Here is a 22,508-nt window from a genome sequence, read left to right as displayed (position 1 = left end):
TTCTGTGGTCATTTTTTACAAGCTAAACACTGCAAGACTGTTTTACAGTTGAAGCAAGGATAAAATATCAACTCTAGTGATGAGACACTTGCTGTAATTACTTCCACCCCATATGGGACTTGGACCCCCTGGCTTAGGAGGGCAGTGACTTATCCATTATGCCAGTGGTGCTTACTGATGTTCTTATTTAAGACTGTTAGGTTTTTAATAGTCAATTATTTATTTTTGAGGAAAAAGTGAAGCTGTTTACTGTGTTCTTTGCATTACCAAGTCCAGCAAGAAATGTGCTGGTACTATCCAGAGCTGTCAGTATGGATTATCATGCTATATAGCAGAAAATCAATTTGATGCAACTGCTTTACCAACAGCATGTTAATCTTTTCCATTGGTGTTTTGTTGGCTGACTGAAGGAAGATATGCAGTGCATTTGAACCAAAGCAGATGTGTGCTGACAACTTAAATGCAAAATCATGTTTGTGTTTTTTCTTTCTTTCTTCGATCCTTTGTAATATCATATTAAATATTAAGGTAGCAGTTTATAATCAATGACTAATGACATAAGAAAAGAAAAAAAAACAGTATACAAAGATGCTCCAGGTGAGGCTTGAACTCACAACCTCAGCATTGCTCAACAGATACTGTCTTATAAGTACCGTGCGCTGACCAATTGCGCCACTGGAGCACTTTGCAGCATTAATTGGTTATGCTAGATGTGGATTTTATTCAATACAATCAGTACAGTCATAAGAATTGAAAAAGAAAATCATTTTTGGTGATGAATGATGAGCAACAAAGGAACATGCATGCCAGATGGCACTTGAATAAGCTGTCCACGGTGATAGAAAAGGTTTAAAAAACAACAACAACAATGTTATCATAATTAATGTCATATTTTAGCTTCTGTAGTCATTTTTACAAGCTAAACACTGCAAGACTGTTTTACAGTTGAAGCAAGGATAAAATATCAACTCTAGTGATGAGACACTTGCTGTAATGACTTCCAACTCAGACGGGACTTAAACCCACAACCACTGGCTTAGGAGAACAGTGCCTTATCCATTATGCCAGTGGTGCTTACTGATGTCCTTATTTAAGACTGATAGGTTTTTAATAGTCAATTATTTATTTTTGAAAAAAAGTGAAGCTGTTTACTGTGTTCTTTCAAGTTCAAGTTCAAGTTTATTGTCATCAGCCAAAACAAGTTGACAGATGAAATTACATTGTACAAAGCATCAAGTAGTAGCAGGCGACAACATAAAACAAACATAAAAATGAATCATTCATTTAACATACATACAGCAGATGGAATAAAACTAACCCTAAACCGGTTGGTACGAGCTATCAGAGAACGAAATCTCTTTCGCGATGGAAGTTTTACAAAAAGCATATTAAAAGGATGCGCGCTATCTAGTCAAATACACCTGACTTTGCTTAAAACCCTACTCCTATACAAATCATCAAAGCTAGGCAATGGCATGCCAATGATTTTACTTGCCGTTTTCCTTATCCTTTCTAATGCCCATCGATCTTTTAGAGTACAACCACCATACCATGTCACGATCCCATAACTAAGAATGCTCTCTATCGAGCACCTGTAAAAATGTAACATGGTCTGAGCACCAACACCTGCGGCCCTTAAACGCCGCAGGAAAAAAGTCGTTGTTGAGCCTTTTTTCCTATCAATAACAGGTGCTCAGACCAAGTCAAACATGACGATATCTGAATGCCTAAAAACCGTAATGAGGTGACCATTTCCACTTCCTGATCACCAACAAACACTGGTGACTTCGGCAGCTGCCTTCTCCTAAAATCAATAATCAGTTCTTTTGTCTTCCCACTATTTAAAAATAAGTGATTTTCATTACTCCAATCGACTAACTTTGCAACTTCCGTCCTATATGCCAGCTCATCATCACCACTAATTAACCCAACTACGGCAATATCATCCGCAAATTTAATCAATTTAACTGATACGTCCGCTGATACACAATCATAAGTAAACAATGAATATAAGAAAGGACTAAGAACACAACCCTGGGGTACACCTGTATTAATTTGTGCCTCGCCAGACCTAATACTGCCCATTTTGACCACCTGAGGACGATTTGTCAAAAATGCTAAAATCCAATTACAAGTAAAACAATCAAGGCCTAGTGCGGATAATATATTAATCAAGGACATTGGAATCACTGTGTTAAAAGCCGAACTAAAATCAACAAATAAAATCCTAACATAGGCATTACTCTCTTCCAAATGAGACAGGGTAAAGTGCAACAGTGAAATAATCGCATCATCAGTGCATCGGTTTTGTCTGTAGGCAAACTGAAATGGGTCAAAATCGGCAGGAAAAAAAGATTTAATATAATTCAGTACCAGTCTCTCAAAACATTTTGTTATAAGAGGTGTTAATGCTATAGGCCGATAGTCATTTAAGCCTTTTGCTAACCCTTTCTTCGGGACGGGGACAATACTAGTCATCTTAAAGCACCTCGGCACTACACAGTGCATGAGTGATAAATTAAACAAAACTGTCAATATTCCACACAATTGCTCCGCACAACCATGGAGAACCTTCCCTTGAATGCCATCAGGCCCTGCTGCCTTACCAGGATTTATTTGACGCAGACATTTAGCCACTGTGCCCTCATCAAGTATTAGGGGGGTATCACCCATACTAGGACACAGCGGTAACTGGGATAAATTGTTGCTCTCCTCAAATCTACAATAAAATAAATTTAAATCCTCCACCAGTGCCTTACTAGTCACACCATAATCATGCTTCTTAACTTTACACCCCGTCACCTCATATATCAGCTGCCACAAACTCCTCGGATTCCTATTCAGGCAACTAAGATCTTCGATCTTTTTTGAGTAGCTCATTTTTGCCTTTTTAATACCTACCCTAAGTTGAGCCCTAGCAAGTCTTAAAGCAGCCTGATCACCAGCCCTAAAAGCTCTATCCCTAGCTTTAATCAAAGCTTGCATTACCAAGTCCAGCAAGAAATGTGCTGGTACTATCCAGAGCTGTCAGTATGGATTATCATGCTATATTGCAGAAAATCAATTTGATGCAACTGCTTTACCAACAGTATGTTAATCTTTACCATTGCTGTTTTGTTGGCTGACTGAAGGAAGACATGCAGTGCATTTGAACCAAAGCAGATGTTAAATATTAATTTAATCAATGACTAATGACATAAGAAAAGGAAAAAAAAAACAGGATACAAAGATGCTCCAGGTGAGGCTTGAACTCACAACCTCTGCATTGCTCAACAGATACTGTCTTATAAGTACCGCGTGCTGACCAATTGCGCCACTGGAGCACTTTGCAGCATTGTTTGGTTATGCTAGATGTGGATTTTATTCAATACAATCAGTACAGTCATAAGAATTGAAAAAGAAAATCATTTTTGGTGATGAATGATGAGCAACAAAGGAACATGCATGCCAGATGGCACTTGAATAAGCTGTCCACGGTGATAAAAAAGGTTTAAAAAACAACAACAACAACAATGTTATCATAATTAATGTCATATTTTAGCTTCTGTGGTCATTTTTTACAAGCTAAACACTGCAAGACTGTTTTACAGTTGAAGCAAGGATAAAATATCAACTCTAGTGATGAGACACTTGCTGTAATTACTTCCACATCATATGGGACTTGGACCCCCTGGCTTAGGAGGGCAGTGACTTATCCATTATGCCAGTGGTGCTTACTGATGTACTTATTTAAGACTGTTAGGTTTTTAGTAGTCAATTATTTATTTTTGAGGAAAAAGTGAAGCTGTTTACTGTGTTCTTTGCATTACCAAGTCCAGCAAGAAATGTGCTGGTACTATCCAGAGCTGTCAGTATGGATTATCATGCTATATTGCAGAAAATCAATTTGATGCAACTGCTTTACCAACAGTATGTTAATCTTTTCCATTGTAGTTTTGTTGGCTGACTGAAGGAAGATATGCAGTGCATTTGAACCAAAGCAGATGTGTGCTGACAACTTAAATGCACAATCATGTTTGTGTTTTTTCTTTCTTTCTTCCATCCTTTGTAATATCATATTAAATATTAAGGTAGCAGTTTATAATCAATGACTAATGACATAAGAAAAGGAAAAAAAACAGTATACAAAGATGCTCCAGGTGAGGCTTGAACTCACAACCTCAGCATTGCTCAACAGATACTGTCTTATAAGTACCGCGCGCTGACTAATTGCGCCACTGGAGCACTTTGCAGCATTAATTGGTTATGCTGGATGTGGATTTTATTCAATACAATCAGTACAGTCATAAGAATTGAAAAAGAAAATCATTTTTGGTGATGAATGATGAGCAACAAAGGAACATGCATGCCAGATGGCACTTGAATAAGCTGTCCACGGTGATAGAAAAGGTTTAAAAAACAACAACAACAATGTTATCATAATTAATGTCATATTTTAGCTTCTGTAGTCATTTTTTACAAGCTAAACACTGCAAGACTGTTTTTCAGTTGAAGCAAGGATAAAATATCAACTCTAGTGATGAGACACTTGCTGTAATGACTTCCAACTCAGACGGGACTTAAACCCACAACCACTGGCTTAGAAGAACAGTGCCTTATCCATTATGCCAGTGGTGCTTACTGATGTCCTTATTTAAGACTGATAGGTTTTTAATAGTCAATTATTTATTTTTGAAAAAAAGTGAAGCTGTTTACTGTGTTCTTTGCATTACCAAGTCCAGCAAGAAATGTGCTAATACTATCCAGAGCTGTAAGTATGGATTATCATGCTATATTGCAGAAAATCAATTTGATGCAACTGCTTTACCAACAGTATGTTAATCTTTTCCATTGCTGTTTTGTTGGCTGACTGAAGGAAGATATGCAGTGCATTTGAACCAAAGCAGATGTTAAATATTAATTTAATCAATGACTAATGACATAAGAAAGGGAAAAAAAAAACAGGATACAAAGATGCTCCAGGTGAGGCTTGAACTCACAACCTCTGCATTGCTCAACAGATACTGTCTTATAAGTACCGCTTGCTGACCAATTGCGCCACTGGAGCACTTTGCAGCATTGTTTGGTTATGCTAGATGTGGATTTTATTCAATACAATCAGTACAGTCATAAGAATTGAAAAAGAAAATCATTTTTGGTGATGAATGATGAGCAACAAAGGAACATGCATGCCAGATGGCACTTGAATAAGCTGTCCACGGTGATAAAAAAAGGTTTAAAAAACAACAACAACAATGTTATCATAATTAATGTCATATTTTAGCTTATGTGGTCAATTTTTACAAGCTAAACACTGCAAGACTGTTTTACAGTTGAAGCAAGGATAAAATATCAACTCTAGTTATGATACATTTGCTGTAATTACTTCCACCCCATATGGGACTTGGACCCCCTGGCTTAGGAGGGCAGTGACTTATCCATTATGCCAGTGGTGCTTACTGATGTTCTTATTTAAGACTGATAGATTTTAATAGTCAATTATTTATTTTTGAGGAAAAAGTGAAGCTGTTTACTGTGTTCTTTGCATTACAGAGTCCAGCAAGAAATGTGCTGGTACTATCCAGAGCTGTCAGTATGGATTATCATGCTATATTGCAGAAAATCAATTTGATGCAACTGCTTTACCAACAGTATGTTAATCTTTTCCATTGCTGTTTTGTTGGCTGACTTGAGGAAGATATGCAGTGCATTTGAACCAAAGCAGATGTTAAATATTAATTTAATCAATGACTAATGACATAAGAAAAGGAAAAAAAACAGTATACAAAGATGCTCCAGGTGAGGCATGAACTCACAACCTCGGCATTGCTCAACAGATACTGTCTTATTAGTACCGCGCGCTGACCAATTGCGCCACTGGAGCACTTGGCAGCATTAATTGGTTATGCTAGATGTGGATTTTATTCAATACAATCAGTACAGTCATAAGAATTGAAAAAGAAAATCATTTTTGGTGATGAATGATGAGCAACAAAGGAACATGCATGCCAGATGGTACTTGAATAAGCTGTCCATTGTGATAGAAAAGGTTTTAAAAACAACAATGTTATCATAATTAATGTCATATTTTAGCTTCTGTGGTCATTTTTTACAAGCTAAACACTGCAAGACTGTTTTACAGTTGAAGCAAGGATAAAATATCAACTCTAGTGATGAGACACTTGCTGTAATTACTTCCACCCCATATGGGACTTGGACCCCCTGGCTTAGAAGGGCAGTGACTTATCCATTATGCCAGTGGTGCTTACTGATGTTCTTATTTAAGACTGTTAGGTTTTTAATAGTCAATTATTTATTTTTGAGGAAAAAGTGAAGCTGTTTACTGTGTTCTTTGCATTACAGAGTCCAGCAAGAAATGTGCTGGTACTATCCAGAGCTGTCAGTATGGATTATCATGCTATATTGCAGAAAATCAATTTGATGCAACTGCTTTACCAACAGTATGTTAATCTTTTCCATTGCTGTTTTGTTGGCTGACTGAAGGAAGATATGCAGTGCATTTGAACAAAAGCAGATGTGTGCTGACAACTTAAATGCACAATCATGTTTGTGTTTTTTCTTTCTTTCTTCCATCCTTTGTAATATCATATTAAATATTAAGGAAGCAGTTTATAATCAATGACTAATGACATAAGAAAGGGAAAAAAAACAGTATACAAAGATGCTCCAGGTGAGGCTTGAACTCACAACCTCGGCACTGCTCAACAGATACTGTCTTATAAGTACAGCACGCTGACAAATTGCACCACTGGAGCACTTTGCAGCATTGATTGTTTATGCTAGATGTGGATTTTATTCAATACAATCAGTACAGTCATAAGAATTGAAAAAGAAAATCATTTTTGGTGATGAATGATGAGCAACAAAGGAACATGCATGCCAGATGGCACTTGAATAAGCTGTCCACGGTGATAGAAAAGGTTTAAAAAACAACAACAATGTTATCATAATTAATGTCATATTTTAGCTTCTGTGGTCATTTGTTACAAGCTAAACACTGCAAGACTGTTTTACAGTTGAAGCAAGGATAAAATATCAACTCTAGTGATGAGACACTTGCTGTAATTACTTCCACCCCATATGGGACTTGGACCCCCTGGCTTAGGAGGGCAGTGACTTATCCATTATGCCAGTGGTGCTTACTGATGTTCTTATTTAAGACTGTTAGGTTTTTAATAGTCAATTATTTATTTTTGATGAAAAAGTGAAGCTGTTTACTGTGTTCTTTGCATTACTAAGTCCAGCAAGAAATGTGCTGGTACTATCCAGAGCTGTCAGTATGGATTATCATGCTATATTGCAGAAAATCAATTTGATGCAACTGCTTTACCAACAGTATGTTAATCTTTTCCATTGCTGTTTTGTTGGCTGACTGAAGGAAGATATGCAGTGCATTTGAACCAAAGCAGATGTGTGCTGACAACTTAAATGCACAATCATGTTTGTGTTTTTTCTTACTTTCTTCCATCCTTTGTAATATCATATTAAATATTAAGGTAGCAGTTTATAATCAATGACTAATGACATAAGAAAAGGAAAAAAACCAGTATACAAAGATTCTCTAGGTGAGGCTTGAACTCACAACCTCGGCATTGCTCAACAGATACTGTCTTATAAGTACCGCGCGCTGACCAATTGCGCTACTGGAGCACTTTGCAGCATTAATTGGTTATGCTAGATGTGGATTTTATTCAATACAATCAGTACAGTCATAAGAATTGAAAAGAAAATCATTTTTGGTGATGAATGATGAGCAACAAAGGGACATGCATGCCAGATGGTACTTGAATAAGCTGTCCACAGTGATAAAAAAGGTTTAAAAGACAACAACAACAATGTTATCATAATTAATGTCATATTTTAGCTTCTGTGGTCATTTTTTACAAGCTAAACACTGCAAGACTGTTTTACAGTTGAAGCAAGGATAAAATATCAACTCTAATGATGAGACACTTGTTGTAATGACTTCCAACTCAGACGGGACTTAAACCCACAACCACTGGCTTAGGAGAACAGTGCCTTATCCATTATGCCAGTGGTGCTTACTGATGTTCTTATTTAAGACTGATAGGTTTTTAATAGTCAATTATTTATTTTTTAAAAAAAGTGAAGCTGTTTACTGTGTTCTTTGCATTACCAAGTCCAGCAAGAAATGTGCTGGTACTATCCAGAGCTGTCAGTATGGATTATCATGCTATATAGCAGAAAATCAATTTGATGCAACTGCTTTACCAACAGTATGTTAATCTTTTCCATTGCTGTTTTGTTGGCTGACTGAAGGAAGATATGCAGTGCATTTGAACCAAAGCAGATGTGTGCTGACAACTTAAATGCACAATCATGTTTGTGTTTTTTCTTTCTTTCTTCCATCCTTTGTAATATCATATTAAATATTAAGGTAGCAGTTTATAATCAATGACTAATGACATAAGAAAAGGAAAAAAAACAGTATACAAAGATGCTCCAGGTGAGGCTTGAACTCACAACCTCAGCATTGCTCAACAGATACTGTCTTATAAGTACCGCGCGCTGACTAATTGCGCCACTGGAGCACTTTGCAGCATTAATTGGTTATGCTGGATGTGGATTTTATTCAATACAATCAGTACAGTCATAAGAATTGAAAAAGAAAATCATTTTTGGTGATGAATGATGAGCAACAAAGGAACATGCATGCCAGATGGCACTTGAATACGCTGTCCACGGTGATAGAAAAGGTTTAAAAAACAACAACAACGTTATCATAATTAATGTCATATTTTAGCTTCTGTAGTCATTTTTTACAAGCTAAACACTGCAAGACTGTTTTTCAGTTGAAGCAAGGATAAAATATCAACTCTAGTGATGAGACACTTGCTGTAATGACTTCCAACTCAGACGGGACTTAAACCCACAACCACTGGCTTAGGAGAACAGTGCCTTATCCATTATGCCAGTGGTGCTTACTGATGTCCTTATTTAAGACTGATAGGTTTTTAATAGTCAATTATTTATTTTTGAAAAAAAGTGAAGCTGTTTACTGTGTTCTTTGCATTACCAAGTCCAGCAAGAAATGTGCTAATACTATCCAGAGCTGTCAGTATGGATTATCATGCTATATTGCAGAAAATCAATTTGATGCAACTGCTTTACCAACAGTATGTTAATCTTTTCCATTGCTGTTTTGTTGGCTGACTGAAGGAAGATATGCAGTGCATTTGAACCAAAGTAGATGTTAAATATTAATTTAATCAATGACTAATGACATAAGAAAAGGGAAAAAAAACAGGATACAAAGATGCTCCAGGTGAGGCTTGAACTCACAACCTCTGCATTGCTCAACAGATACTGTCTTATAAGTACCGCTTGCTGACCAATTGCGCCACTGGAGCACTTTGCAGCATTGTTTGGTTATGCTAGATGTGGATTTTATTCAATACAATCAGTACAGTCATAAGAATTGAAAAAGAAAATCATTTTTGGTGATGAATGATGAGCAACAAAGGAACATGCATGCCAGATGGCACTTGAATAAGCTGTCCACGGTGATAAAAAAAGGTTTAAAAAACAACAACAACAATGTTATCATAATTAATGTCATATTTTAGCTTATGTGGTCAATTTTTACAAGCTAAACACTGCAAGACTGTTTTACAGTTGAAGCAAGGATAAAATATCAACTCTAGTGATGATACATTTGCTGTAATTACTTCCACCCCATATGGGACTTGGACCCCCTGGCTTAGGAGGGCAGTGACTTATCCATTATGCCAGTGGTGCTTACTGATGTCCTTATTTAAGACTGATAGATTTTAATAGTCAATTATTTATTTTTGAGGAAAAAGTGAAGCTGTTTACTGTGTTCTTTGCATTACAGAGTCCAGCAAGAAATGTGCTGGTACTATCCAGAGCTGTCAGTATGGATTATCATGCTATATTGCAGAAAATCAATTTGATGCAACTGCTTTACCAACAGTATGTTAATCTTTTCCATTGCTGTTTTGTTGGCTGACTTGAGGAAGATATGCAGTGCATTTGAACCAAAGCAGATGTTAAATATTAATTTAATCAATGACTAATGACATAAGAAAAGGAAAAAAAACAGTATACAAAGATGCTCCAGGTGAGGCTTGAACTCACAACCTCGGCATTGCTCAACAGATACTGTCTTATTAGTACCGCGCGCTGACCAATTGCGCCACTGGAGCACTTGGCAGCATTAATTGGTTATGCTAGATGTGGATTTTATTCAATACAATCAGTACAGTCATAAGAATTGAAAAAGAAAATAATTTTTGGTGATGAATGATGAGCAACAAAGGAACATGCATGCCAGATGGTACTTGAATAAGCTGTCCATTGTGATAGAAAAGGTTTTAAAAACAACAATGTTATCATAATTAATGTCATATTTTAGCTTCTGTATTCATTTTTTACAAGCTAAACACTGCAAGACTGTTTTACAGTTGAAGCAAGGATAAAATATCAACTCTAGTGATGAGACACTTGCTGTAATTACTTCCACCCCATATGGGACTTGGACCCCCTGGCTTAGAAGGGCAGTGACATCCATTATGCCAGTGGTGCTTACTGATGTTCTTATTTAAGACTGTTAGGTTTTTAATAGTCAATTATTTATTTTTGAGGAAAAAGTGAAGCTGTTTACTGTGTTCTTTGCATTACAGAGTCCAGCAAGAAATGTGCTGGTACTATCCAGAGCTGTCAGTATGGATTATCATGCTATATTGCAGAAAATCAATTTGATGCAACTGCTTTACCAACAGTATGTTAATCTTTTCCATTGCTGTTTTGTTGGCTGACTGAAGGAAGATATGCAGTGCATTTGAACCAAAGCAGATGTGTGCTGACAACTTAAATGCACAATCATGTTTGTGTTTTTTCTTTCTTTCTTCCATCCTTTGTAATATCATATTAAATATTAAGGTAGCAGTTTATAATCAATGACTAATGACATAAGAAAGGGAAAAAAAACAGTATACAAAGATGCTCCAGGTGAGGCTTGAACTCACAACCTCGGCACTGCTCAACAGATACTGTCTTATAAGTACAGCACGCTGACAAATTGCACCACTGGAGCACTTTGCAGCATTGATTGTTTATGCTAGATGTGGATTTTATTCAATACAATCAGTACAGTCATAAGAATTGAAAAAGAAAATCATTTTTGGTGATGAATGATGAGCAACAAAGGAACATGCATGCCAGATGGCACTTGAATAAGCTGTCCACGGTGATAGAAAAGGTTTAAAAAACAACAACAATGTTATCATAATTAATGTCATATTTTAGCTTCTGTGGTCATTTTTTACAAGCTAAACACTGCAAGACTGTTTTACAGTTGAAGCAAGGATAAAATATCAACTCTAGTGATGAGACACTTGCTGTAATTACTTCCACCCCATATGGGACTTGGACCCCCTGGCTTAGGAGGGCAGTGACTAATCCATTATGCCAGTGGTGCTTACTGATGTTCTTATTTAAGACTGTTAGGTTTTTAATAGTCAATTATTTATTTTTGATGAAAAAGTGAAGCTGTTTACTGTGTTCTTTGCATTACTAAGTCCAGCAAGAAATGTGCTGGTACTATCCAGAGCTGTCAGTATGGATTATCATGCTATATTGCAGAAAATCAATTTGATGCAACTGCTTTACCAACAGTATGTTAATCTTTTCCATTGCTGTTTTGTTGGCTGACTGAAGGAAGATATGCAGTGCATTTGAACCAAAGCAGATGTGTGCTGACAACTTAAATGCACAATCATGTTTGTGTTTTTTCTTACTTTCTTCCATCCTTTGTAATATCATATTAAATATTAAGGTAGCAGTTTATAATCAATGACTAATGACATAAGAAAAGGAAAAAAACCAGTATACAAAGATTCTCTAGGTGAGGCTTGAACTCACAACCTCGGCATTGCTCAACAGATACTGTCTTATAAGTACCGCGCGCTGACCAATTGCGCTACTGGAGCACTTTGCAGCATTAATTGGTTATGCTAGATGTGGATTTTATTCAATACAATCAGTACAGTCATAAGAATTGAAAAGAAAATCATTTTTGGTGATGAATGATGAGCAACAAAGGGACATGCATGCCAGATGGTACTTGAATAAGCTGTCCACGGTGATAAAAAAGGTTTAAAAAACAACAACAATGTTATCATAATTAATGTCATATTTTAGCTTCTGTGGTCATTTTTTACAAGCTAAACACTGCAAGACTGTTTTACAGTTGAAGCAAGGATAAAATATCAACTCTAATGATGAGACACTTGTTGTAATGACTTCCAACTCAGACGGGACTTAAACCCACAACCACTGGCTTAGGAGAACAGTGCCTTATCCATTATGCCAGTGGTGCTTACTGATGTTCTTATTTAAGACTGATAGGTTTTTAATAGTCAATTATTTATTTTTGAAAAAAAGTGAAGCTGTTTACTGTGTTCTTTGCATTACCAAGTCCAGCAAGAAATGTGCTGGTACTATCCAGAGCTGTCAGTATGGATTATCATGCTATATAGCAGAAAATCAATTTGATGCAACTGCTTTACCAACAGTATGTTAATCTTTTCCATTGCTGTTTTGTTGGCTGACTGAAGGAAGATATGCAGTGCATTTGAACCAAAGCAGATGTGTGCTGACAACTTAAATGCACAACCATGTTTGTGTTTTTTCTTTCTTTCTTCCATCCTTTGTAATATCATATTAAATATTAAGGTAGCAGTTTATAATGAATGACTAATGACATAAGAAAAGGAAAAAAAACAGTATACAAAGATGCTCCAGGTGAGGCTTGAACTCACAACCTCAGTATTGCTCAACAGATACTGTCTTATAAGTACCGCGCGCTGACCAATTGTGTCACTGGAGCACTTTGCAGCTTTGTTTGGTTATGCTAGATGTGGATTTTATTCAATACAATCAGTACAGTCATAAGAATTGAAAAGAAAATCATTTTTGGTGATGAATGATGAGCAACAAAGGAACATGCATGCCAGATGGCACTTGAATAAGCTGTCCACGGGGATAAAAAAGGTTTAATAAACAACAACAACAACAACAACAACAATGTTATCATAATTAATGTCATATTTTAGCTTCTGTGGTCATTTTTTACAAGCTAAACACTGCAAGACTGTTTTACAGTTGAAGCAAGGATAAAATATCAACTCTAGTGATGAGACACTTGTTGTAATGACTTCCAACTCAGACGGGACTTAAACATACAACCACTGGCTTAGGAGAACAGTGCCTTATCCATTATGCCAGTGGTGCTTACTGATGTCCTTATTTAAGACTGTTAGGTTTTTAATAGTCAATTATTTATTTTTGAAAAAAAGTGAAGCTGTTTTTCTGTGTTCTTTGCATTACCAAGTCCAGCAAGAAATGTGCTGGTACTATCCAGAGCTGTCAGTATGGATTATCATGCTATATTGCAGAAAATCAATTTGATGCAACTGCTTTACCAACAGTATGTTAATCTTTTCCATTGCTGTTTTGTTGGCTGACTGAAGGAAGATATGCAGTGCATTTGAACCAAAGCAGATGTTAAATATTAATTTAATCAATGACTAATGACATAAGAAAAGGAAAAAAAAACAGTATAAAAAGATACTCCAGGTGAGGCTTGAACTCACAACCTCGGCATGGCTCAACAGATACTGTCTTATAAGTACAGCACGCTGACAAATCGCACCACTGGAGCACTTTTCAGCATTGCTTGTTTATGCTAGATGTGGATTTTATTCAATACAATCAGTACAGTCATAAGAATTGAAAAAGAAAATAACTTTTGGTGATGAATGATGAGCAACAAAGGAACATGCATGCCAGATGGCACTTGAATAAGCTCTCCACGGTGATAAAAAAGGTTTAAAAAACAACAACAATGTTATTATAATTAATGTCATATTTTAGCTTCTGTGGTCATTTTTTACAAGCTAAACACTGCAAGACTGTTTTACAGTTGAAGCAAGGATAAAATATCAACTCTAGTGATGAGACACTTGCTGTAATTACTTCCACCCCATATGGGACTTGGACCCCCTGGCTTAGGAGGGCAGTGACTTATCCATTATGCCAGTGGTGCTTACTGATGTTCTTATTTAAGACTGCTAGGTTTTTAATAGTCAATTATTTATTTTTGAGGAAAAAGTGAAGCTGTTTACTGTGTTCTTTGCATTACCAAGTCCAGCAAGAAATGTGCTGGTACTATCCAGAGCTGTCAGTATCGATTATCATGCTGTATAGCAGAAAATCAATTTGATGCAACTGCTTTACCAACAGCATGTTAATCTTTTCCATTGCTGTTTTGTTGGCTGACTGAAGGAAGATATGCAGTGCATTTGAACCAAAGCAGATGTGTGCTGACAACTTAAATGCACAATCATGTTTGTGTTTTTTCTTACTTTCTTCCATCCTTTGTAATATCATATTAAATATTAAGGTAGCAGTTTATAATCAATGACTAATGACATAAGAAAAGGAAAAAAATCAGTATACAAAGATGCTCTAGGTGAGGCTTGAACTCACAACCTCGGCATTGCTCAACAGATACTGTCTTATAAGTACCGCGTGCTGACCAATTGCGCCACTGGAGCACTTTGCAGCATTAATTGGTTATGCTAGATGTTGATTTTATTCAATACAATCAGTACAGTCATAAGAATTGAAAAGAAAATCATTTTTGGTGATGAATGATGAGCAACAAAGGGACATGCATGCCAGATGGTACATGAATAAGCTGTCCACGGTGATAAAAAAAGGTTTAAAAAAACAACAACAACAATGTTATCATAATTAATGTCATATTTTAGCTTCTGTGGTCATTTTTTACAAGCTAAACACTGCAAGACTGTTTTACAGTTGAAGCAAGGATAAAATATCAACTCTAGTGATGAGACACTTGCTGTAATGACTTCCAACTCAGGCGGGACTTAAACCAATAACCACTGTGTTAGGAGAACAGTGCCTTATCCATTATGCCAGTGGTGCTTACTGATGTACTTATTTAAGACTGATAGGTTTTTAATAGTCAATTATTTATTTTTGAAAAAAAGTGAAGCTGTTTACTGTGTTCTTTGCATTACCAAGTCCAGCAAGAAATGTGCTGGTACTATCCAGAGCTGTCAGTATGGATTATCATGCTATATAGCAGAAAATCAATTTGATGCAACTGCTTTACCAACAGTATGTTAATCTTTTCCATTGCTGTTTTGTTGGCTGACTGAAGGAAGATATGCAGTGCATTTGAACCAAAGCAGATGTGTGCTGACAACTTAAATGCACAACCATGTTTGTGTTTTTTCTTTCTTTCTTCCATCCTTTGTAATATCATATTAAATATTAAGGTAGCAGTTTATAATCAATGACTAATGACATAAGAAAAGGAAAAAGAACAGTATACAAAGATGCTCCAGGTGAGGCTTGAACTCACAACCTCAGTATTGCTCAACAAATACTGTCTTTTAAGTACCGCGCGCTGACCAATTGCGCCACTGGAGCACTTTGCAGCATTGTTTGGTTATGCTAGATGTGGATTTTATTCAATACAATCAGTACAGTCATAAGAATTGAAAAGAAAATCATTTTTGGTGATGAATGATGAGCAACAAAGGAACATGCATGCCAGATGGCACTTGAATAAGCTGTCCACGGGGATAAAAAAGGTTTAAAAAACAACAACAACAACAACAACAACAATGTTATCATAATTAATGTCATATTTTAGCTTCTGTGGTCATTTTTTACAAGCTAAACACTGCAAGACTGTTTTACAGTTGAAGCAAGGATAAAATATCAACTCTAGTGATGAGACACTTGTTGTAATGACTTCCAACTCAGACGGGACTTAAACATACAACCACTGGCTTAGGAGAACAGTGCCTTATCCATTATGAAATTGGTGCTTACTGATGTCCTTATTTAAGACTGTTAGGTTTTTAATAGTCAATTATTTATTTTTGAAAAAAAGTGAAGCTGTTTACTGTGTTCTTTGCATTACCAAGTCCAGCAAGAAATGTGCTGGTACTATCCAGAGCTGTCAGTATGGATTATCATGCTATATTGCAGAAAATCAATTTGATGCAACTGCTTTACCAACAGTATGTTAATCTTTTCCATTGCTGTTTTGTTGGCTGACTGAAGGAAGATATGCAGTGCATTTGAACCAAAGCAGATGTTAAATATTAATTTAATCAATGACTAATGACATAAGAAAAGGAAAAAAAAACAGTATAAAAAGATACTCCAGGTGAGGCTTGAACTCACAACCTCGGCATGGCTCAACAGATACTGTCTTATAAGTACAGCACGCTGACAAATCGCACCACTGGAGCACTTTTCAGCATTGATTGTTTATGCTAGATGTGGATTTTATTCAATACAATCAGTACAGTCATAAGAATTGAAAAAGAAAATAATTTTTGGTGATGAATGATGAGCAACAAAGGAACATGCATGCCAGATGGCACTTGAATAAGCTCTCCACGGTGATAAAAAAGGTTTAAAAAACAACAACAATGTTATTATAATTAATGTCATATTTTAGCTTCTGTGGTCATTTTTTACAAGCTAAACACTGCAAGACTGTTTTACAGTTGAAGCAAGGATAAAATATCAACTCTAGTGATGAAACACTTGCTGTAATTACTTCCACCCCATATGGGACTTGGACCCCCTGGCTTAGGAGGGCAGTGACTTATCCATTATGCCAGTGGTGCTTACTGATGTTCTTATTTAAGACTGCTAGGTTTTTAATAGTCAATTATTTATTTTTGAGGAAAAAGTGAAGCTGTTTACTGTGTTCTTTGCATTACCAAGTCCAGCAAGAAATGTGCTGGTACTATCCAGAGCTGTCAGTATCGATTATCGTGCTATATAGCAGAAAATCAATTTGATGCAACTGCTTTACCAACAGCATGTTAATCTTTTCCATTGCTGTTTTGTTGGCTGACTGAAGGAAGATATGCAGTGCATTTGAACCAAAGCAGATGTGTGCTGACAACTTAAATGCACAATCATGTTTGTGTTTTTTCTTACTTTCTTCCATCCTTTGTAATATCATATTAAATATTAAGGTAGCAGTTTATAATCAATAACTAATGACATAAGAAAAGGAAAAAAATCAGTATACAAAGATGCTCTAGGTGAGGCTTGAACTCACAACCTCGGCATTGCTCAACAGATACTGTCTTATAAGTACCGCGCGCTGACCAATTGCGACACTGGAGCACTTTGCAGCATTAATTGGTTATGCTAGATGTGGATTTTATTCAATACAATCAGTACAGTCATAAGAATTGAAAAGAAAATCATTTTTGGTGATGAATGATGAGCAACAAAGGGACATGCATGCCAGATGGTACTTGAATAAGCTGTCCACGGTGATAAAAAAGGTTTAAAAAAACAACAACAACAACAATGTTATCATAATTAATGTCATATTTTAGCTTCTGTGGTCATTTTTTACAAGCTAAACACTGCAAGACTGTTTTACAGTTGAAGCAAGGATAAAATATCAACTCTAGTGATGAGACACTTGCTGTAATGACTTCCAACTCAGGCGGGACTTAAACCAATAACCACTGTGTTAGGAGAACAGTGCCTTATCCATTATGCCAGTGGTGCTTACTGATGTTCTTATTTAAGACTGATAGGTTTTTAATAGTCAATTATTTATTTTTGAAAAAAAGTGAAGCTGTTTACTGTGTTCTTTGCATTACCAAGTCCAGCAAGAAATGTGCTGGTACTATCCAGAGCTGTCAGTATGGATTATCATGCTATATAGCAGAAAATCAATTTGATGCAACTGCTTTACCAACAGTATGTTAATCTTTTCCATTGCTGTTTTGTTGGCTGACTGAAGGAAGATATGCAGTGCATTTGAACCAAAGCAGATGTGTGCTGACAACTTAAATGCACAACCATGTTTGTGTTTTTTCTTTCTTTCTTCCATCCTTTGTAATATCATATTAAATATTAAGGTAGCAGTTTATAATCAATGACTAATGACATAAGAAAAGGAAAAAGAACAGTATACAAAGATGCTCCAGGTGAGGCTTGAACTCACAACCTCAGTATTGCTCAACAGATACTGTCTTTTAAGTACCGCGCGCTGACCAATTGCGCAACTGGAGCACTTTGCGGCATTGTTTGGTTATGCTAGATGTGGATTTTATTCAATACAATCAGTACAGTCATAAGAATTGAAAAGAAAATCATTTTTGGTGATCAATGATGAGCAACAAAGGAACATGCATGCCAGATGGCACTTGAATAAGCTGTCCACGGGGATAAAAAAGGTTTAAAAAACAACAACAACAACAACAACAACAACAACAATGTTATCATAATTAATGTCATATTTTAGCTTCTGTGGTCATTTTTTACAAGCTAAACACTGCAAGACTGTTTTACAGTTGAAGCAAGGATAAAATATCAACTCTAGTGATGAGACACTTGTTGTAATGACTTCCAACTCAGACGGGACTTAAACCCACAACCACTGGCTTAGGAGAACAGTGCCTTATCCATTTTGAAATTGGTGCTTACTGATGTCCTTATTTAAGACTGATAGGTTTTTAATAGTCAATTATTTATTTTTGAAAAAAAGTGAAGCTGTTTACTGTGTTCTTTGCATTACCAAGTCCAGCAAGAAATGTGCTGGTACTATCCAGAGCTGTCAGTATGGATTATCATGCTATATTGCAGAAAATCAATTTGATGCAACTGCTTTACCAACAGTATGTTAATCTTTTCCATTGCTGTTTTGTTGGCTGACTGAAGGAAGATATGCAGTGCATTTGAACCAAAGCAGATGTTAAATATTAATTTAATCAATGACTAATGACATAAGAAAAGGAAAAAAAAAACAGTATACTCCAGGTGAGGCTTGAACTCACAACCTCAGCATGGCTCAACAGATACTGTCTTATAAGTACAGCACGCTGACAAATCGCACCACTGGAGCACTTTGCAGCATTGATTGTTTATGCTAGATGTGGATTTTATTCAATACAATCAGTACAGTCATAAGAATTGAAAAAGAAAATCATTTTTGGTGATGAATGATGAGCAACAAAGGAACATGCATGCCAGATGGCACTTGAATAAACTCTCCACGGTGATAAAAAAGGTTTAAAAAACAACAACAACAATGTAATCATAATTAATGTCATATTTTAGCTTCTGTGGTCATTTTTTACAAGCTAAACACTGCAAGACTGTTTTACAGTTGAAGCAAGGATAAAATATCAACTCTAGTGATGAGACACTTGCTGTAATGACTTCCAACTCAGGCGGGACTTAAACCAATAACCACTGTGTTAGGAGAACAGTGCCTTATCCATTATGCCAGTGGTGCTTACTGATGTTCTTATTTAAGACTGATAGGTTTTTAATAGTCAATTATTTATTTTTGAAAAAAAGTGAAGCTGTTTACTGTGTTCTTTGCATTACCAAGTCCAGCAAGAAATGTGCTGGTACTATCCAGAGCTGTCAGTATGGATTATCATGCTATATAGCAGAAAATCAATTTGATGCAACTGCTTTACCAACAGTATGTTAATCTTTTCCATTGCTGTTTTGTTGGCTGACTGAAGGAAGATATGCAGTGCATTTGAACCAAAGCAGATGTGTGCTGACAACTTAAATGCACAACCATGTTTGTGTTTTTTCTTTCTTTCTTCCATCCTTTGTAATATCATATTAAATATTAAGGTAGCAGTTTATAATCAATGACTAATGACATAAGAAAAGGAAAAAGAACAGTATACAAAGATGCTCCAGGTGAGGCTTGAACTCACAACCTCAGTATTGCTCAACAGATACTGTCTTTTAAGTACCGCGCGCTGACCAATTGCGCAACTGGAGCACTTTGCGGCATTGTTTGGTTATGCTAGATGTGGATTTTATTCAATACAATCAGTACAGTCATAAGAATTGAAAAGAAAATCATTTTTGGTGATGAATGATGAGCAACAAAGGAACATGCATGCCAGATGGCACTTGAATAAGCTGTCCACGGGGATAAAAAAGGTTTAAAAAACAACAACAACAACAACAACAACAACAACAATGTTATCATAATTAATGTCATATTTTAGCTTCTGTTGTCATTTTTTACAAGCTAAACACTGCAAGACTGTTTTACAGTTGAAGCAAGGATAAAATATCAACTCTAGTGATGAGACACTTGTTGTAATGACTTCCAACTCAGACGGGACTTAAACCCACAACCACTGGCTTAGGAGAACAGTGCCTTATCCATTTTGAAATTGGTGCTTACTGATGTCCTTATTTAAGACTGATAGGTTTTTAATAGTCAATTATTTATTTTTGAAAAAAAGTGAAGCTGTTTACTGTGTTCTTTGCATTACCAAGTCCAGCAAGAAATGTGCTGGTAATATCCAGAGCTGTCAGTATGGATTATCATGCTATATTGCAGAAAATCAATTTGATGCAACTGCTTTACCAACAGTATGTTAATCTTTTCCATTGCTGTTTTGTTGGCTGACTGAAGGAAGATATGCAGTGCATTTGAACCAAAGCAGATGTTAAATATTAATTTAATCAATGACTAATGACATAAGAAAAGGAAAAAAAAAACAGTATACTCCAGGTGAGGCTTGAACTCACAACCTCAGCATGGCTCAACAGATACTGTCTTATAAGTACAGCACGCTGACAAATCGCACCACTGGAGCACTTTTCAGCATTGCTTGTTTATGCTAGATGTGGATTTTATTCAATACAATCAGTACAGTCATAAGAATTGAAAAAGAAAATAATTTTTGGTGATGAATGATGAGCAACAAAGGAACATGCATGCCAGATGGCACTTGAATAAGCTCTCCACGGTGATAAAAAAGGTTTAAAAAACAACAACAATGTTATTATAATTAATGTCATATTTTAGCTTCTGTGGTCATTTTTTACAAGCTAAACACTGCAAGACTGTTTTACAGTTGAAGCAAGGATAAAATATCAACTCTAGTGATGAGACACTTGCTGTAATTACTTCCACCCCATATGGGACTTGGACCCCCTGGCTTAGGAGGGCAGTGACTTATCCATTATGCCAGTGGTGCTTACTGATGTTCTTATTTAAGACTGCTAGGTTTTTAATAGTCAATTATTTATTTTTTAGGAAAAAGTGAAGCTGTTTACTGTGTTCTTTGCATTACCAAGTCCAGCAAGAAATGTGCTGGTACTATCCAGAGCTGTCAGTATCGATTATCATGCTGTATAGCAGAAAATCAATTTGATGCAACTGCTTTACCAACAGCATGTTAATCTTTTCCATTGCTGTTTTGTTGGCTGACTGAAGGAAGATATGCAGTGCATTTGAACCAAAGCAGATGTGTGCTGACAACTTAAATGCACAATCATGTTTGTGTTTTTTCTTACTTTCTTCCATCCTTTGTAATATCATATTAAATATTAAGGTAGCAGTTTATAATCAATGACTAATGACATAAGAAAAGGAAAAAAATCAGTATACAAAGATGCTCTAGGTGAGGCTTGAACTCACAACCTCGGCATTGCTCAACAGATACTGTCTTATAAGTACCGCGTGCTGACCAATTGCGCCACTGGAGCACTTTGCAGCATTAATTGGTTATGCTAGATGTTGATTTTATTCAATACAATCAGTACAGTCATAAGAATTGAAAAGAAAATCATTTTTGGTGATGAATGATGAGCAACAAAGGGACATGCATGCCAGATGGTACATGAATAAGCTGTCCACGGTGATAAAAAAAGGTTTAAAAAAACAACAACAACAATGTTATCATAATTAATGTCATATTTTAGCTTCTGTGGTCATTTTTTACAAGCTAAACACTGCAAGACTGTTTTACAGTTGAAGCAAGGATAAAATATCAACTCTAGTGATGAGACACTTGCTGTAATGACTTCCAACTCAGGCGGGACTTAAACCAATAACCACTGTGTTAGGAGAACAGTGCCTTATCCATTATGCCAGTGGTGCTTACTGATGTACTTATTTAAGACTGATAGGTTTTTAATAGTCAATTATTTATTTTTGAAAAAAAGTGAAGCTGTTTACTGTGTTCTTTGCATTACCAAGTCCAGCAAGAAATGTGCTGGTACTATCCAGAGCTGTCAGTATGGATTATCATGCTATATAGCAGAAAATCAATTTGATGCAACTGCTTTACCAACAGTATGTTAATCTTTTCCATTGCTGTTTTGTTGGCTGACTGAAGGAAGATATGCAGTGCATTTGAACCAAAGCAGATGTGTGCTGACAACTTAAATGCACAACCATGTTTGTGTTTTTTCTTTCTTTCTTCCATCCTTTGTAATATCATATTAAATATTAAGGTAGCAGTTTATAATCAATGACTAATGACATAAGAAAAGGAAAAAGAACAGTATACAAAGATGCTCCAGGTGAGGCTTGAACTCACAACCTCAGTATTGCTCAACAAATACTGTCTTTTAAGTACCGCGCGCTGACCAATTGCGCCACTGGAGCACTT

At 36.1% G+C, this 22,508-nt stretch overlaps 7 non-coding genes across 7 annotated transcripts; all 7 read right to left on the bottom strand.

The window, feature by feature from the left end:
* Nucleotides 1–589: 589 nt before the first annotated feature.
* Nucleotides 590–682, bottom strand: TRNAI-UAU (transfer RNA isoleucine (anticodon UAU)). The gene is given in 2 exon segments: nucleotides 590–625; nucleotides 645–682. It is a non-coding gene; the product is annotated as a tRNA-Ile (tRNA).
* A 5,088-nt stretch (nucleotides 683–5,770) lies between these two features.
* Nucleotides 5,771–5,863, bottom strand: TRNAI-AAU (transfer RNA isoleucine (anticodon AAU)). Its single transcript is given in 2 exon segments — nucleotides 5,771–5,806; nucleotides 5,826–5,863. It is a non-coding gene; the product is annotated as a tRNA-Ile (tRNA).
* A 4,231-nt stretch (nucleotides 5,864–10,094) lies between these two features.
* Nucleotides 10,095–10,187, bottom strand: TRNAI-AAU (transfer RNA isoleucine (anticodon AAU)). Its single transcript is given in 2 exon segments — nucleotides 10,095–10,130; nucleotides 10,150–10,187. It is a non-coding gene; the product is annotated as a tRNA-Ile (tRNA).
* Nucleotides 10,188–15,411: 5,224 nt separating this feature from the next.
* Nucleotides 15,412–15,504, bottom strand: TRNAL-UAA (transfer RNA leucine (anticodon UAA)). Its single transcript is given in 2 exon segments — nucleotides 15,412–15,447; nucleotides 15,467–15,504. It is a non-coding gene; the product is annotated as a tRNA-Leu (tRNA).
* A 2,541-nt stretch (nucleotides 15,505–18,045) lies between these two features.
* Nucleotides 18,046–18,138, bottom strand: TRNAL-UAA (transfer RNA leucine (anticodon UAA)). The gene is given in 2 exon segments: nucleotides 18,046–18,081; nucleotides 18,101–18,138. It is a non-coding gene; the product is annotated as a tRNA-Leu (tRNA).
* Nucleotides 18,139–19,780: 1,642 nt separating this feature from the next.
* On the bottom strand, nucleotides 19,781–19,873 carry TRNAL-UAA (transfer RNA leucine (anticodon UAA)). Its single transcript is given in 2 exon segments — nucleotides 19,781–19,816; nucleotides 19,836–19,873. It is a non-coding gene; the product is annotated as a tRNA-Leu (tRNA).
* Nucleotides 19,874–22,411: 2,538 nt separating this feature from the next.
* TRNAL-UAA (transfer RNA leucine (anticodon UAA)) lies at nucleotides 22,412–22,504 on the bottom strand. The gene is given in 2 exon segments: nucleotides 22,412–22,447; nucleotides 22,467–22,504. It is a non-coding gene; the product is annotated as a tRNA-Leu (tRNA).
* Nucleotides 22,505–22,508: the final 4 nt, after the last annotated feature.

Source organism: Pseudophryne corroboree, chromosome 4, assembly GCF_028390025.1.
Source record: "Pseudophryne corroboree isolate aPseCor3 chromosome 4, aPseCor3.hap2, whole genome shotgun sequence".
Classification (NCBI taxonomy): domain Eukaryota; kingdom Metazoa; phylum Chordata; class Amphibia; order Anura; family Myobatrachidae; genus Pseudophryne; species Pseudophryne corroboree.
The sequence above is the reverse complement of the archived record's forward strand: the minus strand, read 5'-3'. Positions and strand labels throughout refer to the sequence as shown.